At 37.0% G+C, this 11,647-nt stretch overlaps 1 long non-coding RNA gene across 1 annotated transcript; it reads right to left on the bottom strand.

Annotated features, from left to right (window-relative positions):
* Positions 1–620: 620 nt before the first annotated feature.
* Positions 621–2,034, bottom strand: LOC131641275 (uncharacterized). The gene is made up of 2 exons (XR_009295473.1): positions 1,773–2,034; positions 621–925 (listed from the first exon to the last, which is right to left on the bottom strand). It is a non-coding gene; the product is annotated as an uncharacterized LOC131641275 (long non-coding RNA).
* Positions 2,035–11,647: the final 9,613 nt, after the last annotated feature.

The raw sequence follows: 11,647 nt of genomic DNA on the forward strand, positions 1-11,647 counted from the left end.
TTTGACACTACCTTCATTTTTTACTACTTAGTGTCAAAGGTTATATATCGATACAATTCTAACTAAATCAAAACATTCCAAATGATTTTTTTTTATCATTTCAAATGTGATATCTAAATAGACTTAAATAGATAAATTGATCATTCTAATAAATAAATAAATTTACCTATTGTGTTCTTATCAATTATAATTGAATGCCGTATTTTAGTTTACATTAGTAATTTAAACATGAAAGTTATAAAAAAATTGTATAGTAGGTGAATTTATATATTTATGAGAATTAAGAATTCCAATAAAAAGTATAGATGATTTGTACATAAAAAAAAACATAAAACTAATCAACAACATTGCTAATAACATCCTAGAAAACGCTTTCATATTACTACTTATAACATCCTCAAAAAGCTTTTATAATAGTTGCAAGCTTTTATAATAGTTGCATCAGCGCATCAACGTATGAAATTTGAAATATACACCAATTTTACTTCTACTAAAACTCAAAGTAGCCCTATTCTTCAAATAAAAGAATGATTGATAAAGTCCAAAGCAAACATCTTTACAACCCCATGTTTAATCCTTCAGATTCATTTAAATAAAATTATAAAAAAAAGCATAACACATTTTAACCAAATATAAAGAATATAGTAACGGAGGACCACATGTATTCTTAAAAATAGATAGATCATTATATCAAATACATGGTGTATTTACCGACATGGTGAATAGATAATGCAAATTCACATTTCAAAAATGTAAGGATAACAATATCTTCACATCGCAAATAATCTAATCACTGCAGAAGACACATGTGGACTGACACGAAAAAGCAGGTCTTGCTAACAAGGGAATCCATCGCCAAATTGCGTTCATGACAGGAGCTATATGGTTATTTCAAACAAATTGTATAAATGATGCTTGCTACAACCTGCACTAAAGATAACGTGAGTTAGCATAATGAGAACATAATCGAAAACAACACTGAAAAGAAAAAATAATCAGGAACAATATTGAAAATGAAACTAATATATATATGGCAAAAGCATGCTGCCGAAACCTAATGCCGCTGTAAAACTAATGCCACAACCAAACAAAACGGCTTAAAGCTATAATGCATTTACTTTTCATAACTAGAGGCGACTAAAATGAATCAAGCAACTTATGGATTAGGTGTCAGGCATAATAAGTAATTCAATCTTTTTAAGGCATCATAGATATAGCATTCACATAACAATGTACACCAAGTTTCAATTCCAATCTTAAATAAGAAGGTGGAGACAAATCCAATTGGGTGTTCGCTTTTAAATATATAGTTCATTGGAAAATACAGAGTTAAATTACAAAATTCAATAGCCCCAATTAATCCAATGATATGGAAAATGGTATAGGCGTTAATATTACCATTGTTATTATATCACAAGACAAAATCTCTAAAACAATGTAAAAATGTTGATTAATTTTTAATGATGAGACCTAGGGATTGAAATTTCAATGTCCTATTAATAAAATCTAGTTATTCGAATTTTTTTAGTGGTAATTCTTTCAATAGTTTGTTATATTATATTAAAATAAAAATGAAAAATAATCTTTATTCTTTTAATTTTGCAAACTTCTGGAATTCTTAGATTAATAAGTTAAGAAATGCAGGAGTGTAGAATAAGTAGAGAAAACAAAATACTTAATAGCAAAAAAAGGGAGAGATTTAAAATTGCGAGAGGGAAAACAAGTAGAAAAAATTCATAAATAATATGTACATAGATAACAAGATAAATAACCTTTCCTGCCGTCGAGCATAAACACCTCTCGGACCATACCATCCTTGTTGACAAAAACTTATGGAAAGAAGAAATAAAGTTTATACAACAGTGTACCTTGTTAGTAGAGAGAAATAAAGTTTATAGAAATGATTCATTTAACACCTTGATCAAGATTCCATCACCATACACTTACCTACCTACGCACCAGACAAACGTATTAAAATGAATTTGAACTACTGTTGTTAGAGATCTGGTTTTGGGATTTTGGCCATGGTGGTTCATGTTGTGGCTCAGTTTCAGAGATATGGAATAGTTGCTATTTATAATGTTGCTATATTTCTTATTTTATCACAATTTCCAACTGTTCCATTAATCCAGCTATAGCTACGGACCTAATTCTTGACTTATAATATTGTTGAATTATTCAATCAATTCCTTCCGTTTTTAACTGCTCGCCGCTTACAAATTATACCACCAGTTCAATTGGAAAAATTTCATAAAGTAATTAATAAATAATTTACATGTAAGGTATGATTTAAAAGTATGATATATTATAAATCATACCTATTACTTTAGCACATGAAATTCAACTTCTTCAGCTTTTAAAGAGGGGCCGTTTTTAAAGAGGGGCCGTTTGTAACTTTACTTTTGAAGGAGTCTCTAGATTCCACATGAAATTCAACTTCTTCAGCACCAAATCTCCCACAGCAGAACCATCCCCTCTTTTCCTTATTGCTGAAGCACAAGATTTGACCGAAAAAATGGCGTATTCGTTAACGGCCCACACAAAGACATCCTGCACATTCTGAACCATTTCATAATGCGAAATCAATTCTTTTAAGAACTGAACAAGAGGCATATCGTCTTCATCCTCATTACTAAACCAATCTTGCACATCCCAAGTCAAAATATTATTCTCCCAAAGACCAGCATTTGCTACTTACATGAACAAAGATGATACCTTAGCGTACAACTTGGGAAAAGCCTCTGATAACACTTGCTCCTCGATCCACCTGTTGAAAATCGTCAATTCATTAAAAAAAACAAAAAATATTTTATTTTTCACTTTTACTAGCTAGTTTTAATTTTTCATTTTATTCAATAATTTTTATATATAAAAAATAGAAAAAGAAAAAGAAAGCACATATCAGAATCAAACAAGGTTAAGGGTGAAAACGAAGCTCGCCCACACTATCTCATTTATATAAAAACCATCATTTAGTGGAACTTTATTTTTTAAGCAAAAATTTTTCTTTTCCTCTTTCCATTAAAAAAAAAAATCACCATTGTAGTCACCACAATTTTTTATATAAAAATATTATTTAAGTTAATAAAAATATGTTTTTTTTACATGAATAAGAACATGTTTGCATTATGAATCAGACAAGTGGTAAATAAAAAACGAATCACGCGCGTGGCTTAGGATTAGTGGTAAACGCGTTTTTGTAGCGTGTGTTGCCCTAATCGCATGCGATCAATAACTGCTTCTCTCTTCTCAAAACACATTGTTCATAAATTCATACATCAATTACCATGTCTTCCTCTCATCATCTTCACGCATCTCGAATCTTCAATAGGTAACTTCCATTTTAGTTTTCGATTTTAAAGATTTCTTTATTCGGTTAATGTGTAGATGAATTTTGTTTCTCTCTGGATTTTTTGAAGTGACATTTTCGACTGCATTCATTTACTGTTACTTGATTTTCGTATACAGCTTACTCAATTGTAAAGTAAGTGAATGGATTTCTATAGAGTTGTGGTTGTGATTTGAGTATGGAATGTTTTAGTCATTTAAAATATTGATTCTCTATTTTTTGTGGTTTCTATAGAGTTGTATTTCATGCATCAGAAGATTCCTTATCAGTTTCTATTCACGTACTTGTTTGTCCATTTTATTTATCACAAATTGATTTTACTATGCATTCTTCTGCATTACTTGATCTATTAAGCACCAACGAATTTGCATTTGAATTCATTAGGCGTTGCACTCAATTGATAAACTATATTGATTGATTACTAGTACTAAACTACTGATAGGAAAACAAGTTGAAGGTTTATTCTTACTAATACTTGATTAATTTTCAATAATAGAAAGAATAAACTGAATATTTGTTTTATTACTATTTTGTTTTTCATGTAATTAGAGAAAGAAAGTAAATAAAATAAAAAAATGTAGTTATCTCCAATTTTCCAGTATTAACAAGATACACTAGTGTTTAAACTTTATTTGTTCATTCCATAGGTTTTTGTCCAGAAGAAGGATGATCTAAGAGGTATTCATTTTCGACGGCAGGACCTAGACAAAAGGTTATTTCTCTTGTTGTTTTTACACTTGTTATTTCGGTTGTACTTTAAATCCCACACTCTTTATATTATAATGTGTTGTTTATAGGTATATTTTAGATCGATTGTAAGTTGAAAAGTTTTACAACAAATCTTAACTATTAATAAGAATAAATCAAATAGTAATATAAGTAGTCTATTTTTTTACTAAAAAGAAATTGTCATATATAGGTATATATGACAATTCCACTAGATCCCTTTCTTTAAACTTTTCTTTTGTAGTATATGGTTCCCTTACTTCTTAACTACTGGTCTCCATTGACTCAATTGAAATCTTTGGTGGTGGATACCTTGTTCCTTCTAGATCTTCTTGAGCGATCCTCGATTGAACTAAGAAGTAAGTATACTTGACTCTTCTTAGTTGTTAACTTTGAATGGTTCAAGGCTCATGCATCTCAAAAATTGAATCATCAAAAGTCCTTCTATGTCTGTTGTCAACATTCTTCATTGGCTTTTTCGTTGGGTTAATGTCGCCTTTGTGGTTAAATGACTAGGTTGGTGAAAAGAAATCCCTTAACTTAGCCTCTCTTATCCTAAGTGGAATCAATAAGATTGTTCTCGTGGTATGAAGTTTAACTCCTCCATGTCAACTGCCTAAGGGTGATTACTTGTGCTTAGGTTCTCTCAGACAGTTGCTTCTCAAGAAGATCCATAAAAAATTCTAATCCTAATTAAAATTCTAGTCTAGTCTCTATGATAAGTCATTTAGTCTTCTAATGCCCTATTTAATTTCTAAACGATCTCCAAGCCTCGTCAAAATTATAGCCTAGTCACAATAGCACATGAGCACATGTGTAGAATAACCCATATTCAAAGGAAGAATACTTGCTAAGATTTATAAATCTATTGAGGAATTCCAAAACCAGAACTGAAGGTTAAGTCCTCGCATGACAACATCAGTACTTTAACATTTACATGGTCGCCACAAAGGTAAATGAATCTTGATGAACTGTTAATAGACAATTCATAATTCTGAGGTAAGCTTGGGATATATCAGATAAGAGAAGATAATGACATTTGGGATTTCCCCCGACTCAATCATTTCCTAAAGCGAGACATTACCTATTTCGAGTACAACTCCATGGTGTGAGAAAATGGTTATGTTGATGGGAGGAAACAACTGATAATAACAATCTGAAAAGGAAGTCAGTTTAGGTTTTGGAGGTATAACATATGAGCTGCATGCAAGTAGGAGTAAGCTTGGAAAATTAACCGCCCTAGGCGTTCACCAGATCTTGTATACAAACAAGTTTTAGAGTACCAATGAGACATTAATTTATAGGAACAATACCGCTATTTTGTCTAGAGAGAGAAGCTCCTACTTCTCTCTAAGTTTGATGTCTATCTAGGGCATCTTCTTCAAACATCATGCAGCACTCAAACGATCGCGAAGGGGGATGGAGGAAGGTAACGAGAAAGTATAGCGGGAGAGAGAAGGTTGTCTGGGATGTGGCGGTAGAAGGTTCGAGGAGAGATTCACGTGATGGGGTCTCTACTATTTCCATAACTGAATTCGGAGAGGGGTGGAAAGCAAGCGACTTGCTCTTTGAATTGAAGGAATATGGAGAGATCATTGAAGTTGTCATACCTGCTAAGAGGGACAAAAGGGGTCGGAGATACGGGTTTGCACGCTATGTTAACGTGGAGGATGAGAGGATTTTGGCAGCAAAACTTGACAACGTATTTTTGGACGGTAAGAAGATTTTCGCCAATCTCCCAAGGTTCCAAAGGAACGTGAAGCAAGGAACTAGGGTACCCAGAAAGGAGCATATGCTTAGGGGAGCCACGGAGGGCCGGGTCGGACCAACAAAACAGGGTAATAGTTTAGGAGGTTGGGTGGACAAAAGATCTTTTTCGGAGGTTTTGGCGAATAAACAGTTCAAGGAGGAGTCGAAGGAGGCAGTTTTCCAAACAAGAACCTTGAAGATGTTTTCGGACTCGGAGGATCAAATTAGATATGGTAGAGCATACACAGGTGTTTTAAAGGATCCAAGAGACGCTTCAGAGATCAAAAGAATTTTCTTGGAAGAAGGAGTGTTCACAATCAGAGTCACTTTGCTGGGCCCAAATTTATGTTTGCTTGAAGACCTTGTTTTCGGAGAAGTGGAGGTTTTCTTATCAGAGAGAAAAAGCTGGTGGGAAAGATGGTTCCATAGCATCAAACCGTGGGACATAAAGGATGTGGATGAAGAAAGATGGGCTTGGATTAAGATCTCAGGTATGCCGTGCCATGCATGGGGAGATAAGTTTTTTAACTTAGTGGCGGGAGTGTACGGGTCATTTGTAAGATGTGATGTTCAAACTATCAATAAGGTGAGAATGGATGAAGCGAGGGTTCTTATTAAAACGAAGAATCAACTTCTGATAAATGAAGATGTTCACCTTTTGATCGATGGAAAATCATTCAGAGTCTATATAAAGGAGTTTCATTCTAACATTTTTGATTCCGATACCGCGCCTGCCTTCAGGGTTGAGGACGGAGGATCGGAAGCGGTCACTTCGCCGACGGAGGGAAACAACAGCGGAGATGACGTGGATGAACAGTACGCGGCACCCGATATACTGCTGACTAAGGAGGACTCGAAAGCGATGTGTGAGGGAGAAGGAGAATGCAGAGGTACAGAAGTTTTAGAGCTACGGCTGGAACCTACAAATATTGAGGAGACTGTCACGAATAAGGAGAAAAAGGCAAATTGTGGTTCTATCGAAAAAGTTATTTTACACGAAAACGTGCAAAGCAGACACTATGCATTAAATGATAGTCATGATGGTCTTAGTAGGAGCAGTGTTCGTAAAGACAAATATGACCCTGGGGATAATTCTTCAGCGAACACTTATGTGGCGGGGTCCACTTCAGTTAGCAAGAGACATTTTAATGACTTTGGGCTGGCAGATGAATTGGGTTCTTCTAAAGGCCCAATTTCTTTTGATCTTGAATGTAGGAAGGCCCACTCAGCAAAAACAAACATCACGGCTAACAGATTGAAAACAAGAAAAAAGAAAGCAGTGCAGGATTTGGGGAAGGTTGTAGAAGCAAACGCGTCGTACTTTGCGTGTATAGCTCCGAGGAAATCAATTGGCAACCAGATAGGAACTTCTTCGGTGCATACTCAGTTGGAGGAAGAAGACGATGACATTTCAAATGGTACGTTCTACCCCTGTCTCTCCCATACTGATTCTGAGGTTAATAGATGTAACAAGAGACTGTTGAATCCGCCGGTATCGGATGTTGGAAGGAACATGTGGAATTCGATAATCAATTTAGGAGTTTCGGGAAAGAGGGACGATTGTGATGGAATTAAGAAATTGGCGCTGCTGGAGAGGAAAGGGCATGAGGAGATGAAGATGCGGAGGGATGCAAACAGAGTGGTGCCATGATTTTTTTGTCATATAATATTAGAGGGGGAGGTATAGCCTCCAAGAGAAGGAGGATAAGTCATCTTTTAAATTCCAGCAAGGTAGATTTCTGCTTCTTACAGGAAACAAAGATGCGAGTTTTCAATGATGGATTGGCGAAATCTTTCTGGGGAGGAAACGATTTAGATTGGACTGCCAGCAATTCTATTGGGGCGGCGGGAGGTTTGGTCATTTTATGGAAGAAGGGTATACTGGATTCAATTTTCAGTTTCAGAGGCAGCGGCTATGTGGGTATTCGGGTTTGGTGGAAAGGATTGCAGATTAACCTGGTAAATATATATGCTCCCGGAAACATTTCGGACAGGAGGGTTCTGTGGTCTGAGTTACTCGCTTTAGGGGCAGCTAACCCGGAAGTGCTTTGGTGTCTTGGGGGTGATTTTAACGAGGTCACGGCTAGAGAAGAAAGATTGGGAGGTGGTATTAATTCAAGCATGAGAGGAATGGAGGAGTTTCGGGATTTCATAGGAAGCATGGGGGTGGAAGATATTCCGTGTGTGGGTGGAAAATTCACATGGTTTAAGGACAATGGGAAATCAATGAGCAGGATCGATAGATTTTTGGTTTCGAAGTCTCTTCTAGATGTTTGGGGGGTGGTGGAGCTAAGGATTGGTAAGAGGGATATTTCCGATCATTCACCTATTCAGTTGAAATTCGGACATATAGACTGGGGGCCAAAACCATTTAGGTTCAACAATGCTTGGTTCAAGCATGCTGAATTTAAAGTTTTTATTAAGGAGGAATGGGCGAAAATGTCGGTCAAAGGCCGGGGGGATTTTGTGCTTTTTGAGAAGTTAAAAGGTCTAAAGGAGAGTCTTAAAGTGTGGAATCGGGAGACATTCGGGTGGATTGACTTAAAGGTAGAAAAGGAAGCGGAGATGATTAATGACATGGGTGTTTTTGTGGTGGATAAGTTTGGGGACAGCATTGAAGACATAATTGAGAAGAGGAGGGAAGCGTCTAGTGAATTCCGGAACTTGATTAACTTAAAAGAGTGTATGCTTAGACTTAAGTCAAGACAATTATGGTTGAAAGAAGGGGATAAAAACACTAGATTTTTTCACAATGCCATGAAAAGGAGCTACCGTAAGAATGCGATAACGGTTTTGGAGGGGATGAATGGTACGGTGGAAGGAGTGGAAGAGGTGAAGGTGGAAGTGAAGTCTCATTTTGAAAAAATTTTCAAGGAAGAGGAGGTTTTTAGACCGGTGCCGGGAGATTTGAATCTCAAGTGCTTAAATGAAGGAGATAGGGCGAGTCTTGAGAGGGAGCCTACGGAAGAAGAAATAAAGGAAGCGGTTTGGGATTGTGACGGGAATAAAAGCCCGGGTCCGGATGGATTCACTCTCGAGTTCTTTCAACTTTGTTGGGAAACGGTTAAAGACGATGTTGTCTCTTTTGTGAAGGATTTTTTCATTAAAGCTAGACTTACCAAAGGATGCACTTCTTCTTTTTTAGCTCTAATTCCGAAAGTTCAAAACCCTCTTTCTCTAGCGGAATTTAGACCTATTTGTCTAGTGGGGAGCCTCTACAAGATTTTAGCGAAAATCTTGGCTAGAAGATTGAGAAATGTTGTGGGGAAGTTGGTTTCTAGTAATCAAACGGCATTTATACCGGGGCGAAACATAGCGGACGGAGTGTTGGTGGTGAATGAGGTGCTCGACTTAGCAAAAAGAAGTAAGCGTAGTTGTGTGGTTTTGAAGGTGGATTTTGAAAAGGCATATGACCGAGTAAGTTGGAAGTTTTTGGCATTTGTTCTAACAAAGATGGGATTCGGACCAAAATGGCTAGCTTGGATGGAAGGGACTATTTTTTCCAGCAGCATGTCCGTTCTTATAAACGGAAGTATCACGAAGGATTTCAAGACGGAAAAAGGTCTTCGCCAAGGGGATCCTCTATCTCCTTTTTTGTTTGTTTTGGTAACGGAGGTTTTAACGGCATTGATGAATAAGGCTATTTCTTTAGGCGATTTTCAACCTTTCAAGATTAGTGAAGTGGAAGAGGTTAGTATGCTTCAATTCGCGGATGATACGATAATCATTGGGGAAGGAGACACTTCTAATCTTTGGAGTATGAAATCGATTCTAAGGGGTTTTGAAATCATGTCGGGTTTGCGAATTAATTTTCATAAAAGTAGTGTTTATGGAGTGAATGTGGGAGAAGGGTATCTTGAGGCGGCGTCAACTTTTCTTTCTTGCAAAATAGATAACTTACCTTTTAAATTTCTTGGTGTTAAAGTGGGAGATAGTCCAAGGAAATATTCCATGTGGAAGGAGTTGATAGCGGCGATGAAGAATAGACTAGCGGTGTGGAAGGGAGTGCATCTAAACATGGCCGGTCGGATTTGTATGATTAATGCGGTGTTAAATGCTCTTCCAATTTACGCTCTTTCTTTTTATAAAGCTCCTACAAAGGTGCTCAAAGAAATTAGCTCCATTCAAAGAAAGTTTCTTTGGAGCGGAAGCGAAACTAAAAGAGCCATAAATTGGATTAGTTGGGAGATGGTGTGCAAAACAATCGAAGAAGGAGGATTAGGAGTTAAAAATGTGGAGGTGATGAACATTTCGCTTCTAAGCAAATGGAAGTGGCGGATCCTTACGGAAGAAAATGCGGTTTGGAGGGGGATTCTTAATTCTAGATACGGAAATATAAGGAGGAAGGTGTTGATCGGGGATGTTTCGGTGATAGAAAAGGCGGACTCTATATGGTGGCGTGACCTTATTATATCTGACAATTATGAATCTATGTTGCTTCATAACTTTTCAGGTGCGGTGAAATGTATTCTAGGCGACGGAAATCATATTCCCTTTTGGTACGGATGCTGGGCGGGAAATACTCCCCTGCTGGCCCTTTTTCCAGAGCTGTTTGCTAGAGCCAGCGAAGACGGATTGACGGTGGCTGAAGCTGGCAGCCACGGTTTAACCGGTTGGCAGTGGGAAGAAAGCAAGGTGCTGGCTGACAGTAGCAGCAACTCGCCGCTGCCATGGCAGGATCTGCTGGACTACATCGGAGCGGAGGTCCCTCAGTATGGAAAACGGGACGTTTTCTCTTGGCACATAAACAAAGAAGAGGTGTTCTCGGTAAGGTCCTGTTTTTCTTGGTTCTATAAAATGCTGTCCGGTCCGGCCATTGATGACAGGGTAGTTAAAGCTGCTGCTTTCGTGTGGACTCTCAAAGCCCCTTCAAAATTCTTGTTCTTCGGTTGGAGAGCGATCCATGACCGGATTGCCACCAAGAAAAATCTCCTTCAAAGGAGTATTTTAAACGGTGCTGCAACATTATGCGAATTTTGTCTGTTTGAGGAGGAAAGTTTGCTTCATTTACTAGGTGGCTGCAGGGTGTTGATTGAGGTTTGGAATAAGGTCTATGCGTGGCTTGGAAACACAGTAGAGATTTCCTTGGAGGACTTTCTTCTCTTTCCGTTCTCTTCCGCAAATATGAAGTCTTTAGCCAAAAGGAAGGTGGTGGGAGTGATATGGCTCGCGACTTGTTGGAGCATATGGTTGAGCCGAAACAACATCATTTTCGAAAAGGGGAAGTTTAGTTTTCTAGAGTGCATGACGGCGATAGAGTACCGATCGTGGACATGGTTACAATCGTGTTCTAAGAAGTCTACTTATTGTAATTATCATATTTGGCATGTTCTTCCGCTAACTTGTTTCGAATAGCGGTTTGTGTACTTTTGTAATCGGGTGGAGCATCCCTTTTGCTCTTAGATTAATTCCATTGCCTATTTAAAAAAAAAGTTTTAGAGTACCAAGGTTCAAACAAACACAGTAAAGTTGTGAACTCTTTCTACTTGTTTCAATCTCACAATTTCAAATTTCTCTTTTCTTTTTTTCTATTACATATTTAGGTTCATTACAATGGTTTTAATGGGTTAATATCGAAGCATGAAAAGACTTATAAGTTAAAAAAAAGAAATAACAGGAGCAAAGGAAGCAACTGCTACAGCTAAAGAAATCACCAAACAAACAACACTAAATATGTGGAGAAAAATACATTTTGGTATTCTCTTTTGAATAATGTATATTTTCATAAGAAAATATACTGTTAGAGGTCAAAATCTTATAACGCCAATTAATTCAACAATGTCATTAAAGAATGGTACCATCACTGATATTACCGTTGTTATG

This window comes from Vicia villosa, unplaced genomic scaffold (genome assembly GCF_029867415.1).
Source record: "Vicia villosa cultivar HV-30 ecotype Madison, WI unplaced genomic scaffold, Vvil1.0 ctg.003609F_1_1, whole genome shotgun sequence".
Classification (NCBI taxonomy): Eukaryota; Viridiplantae; Streptophyta; class Magnoliopsida; order Fabales; family Fabaceae; genus Vicia; species Vicia villosa.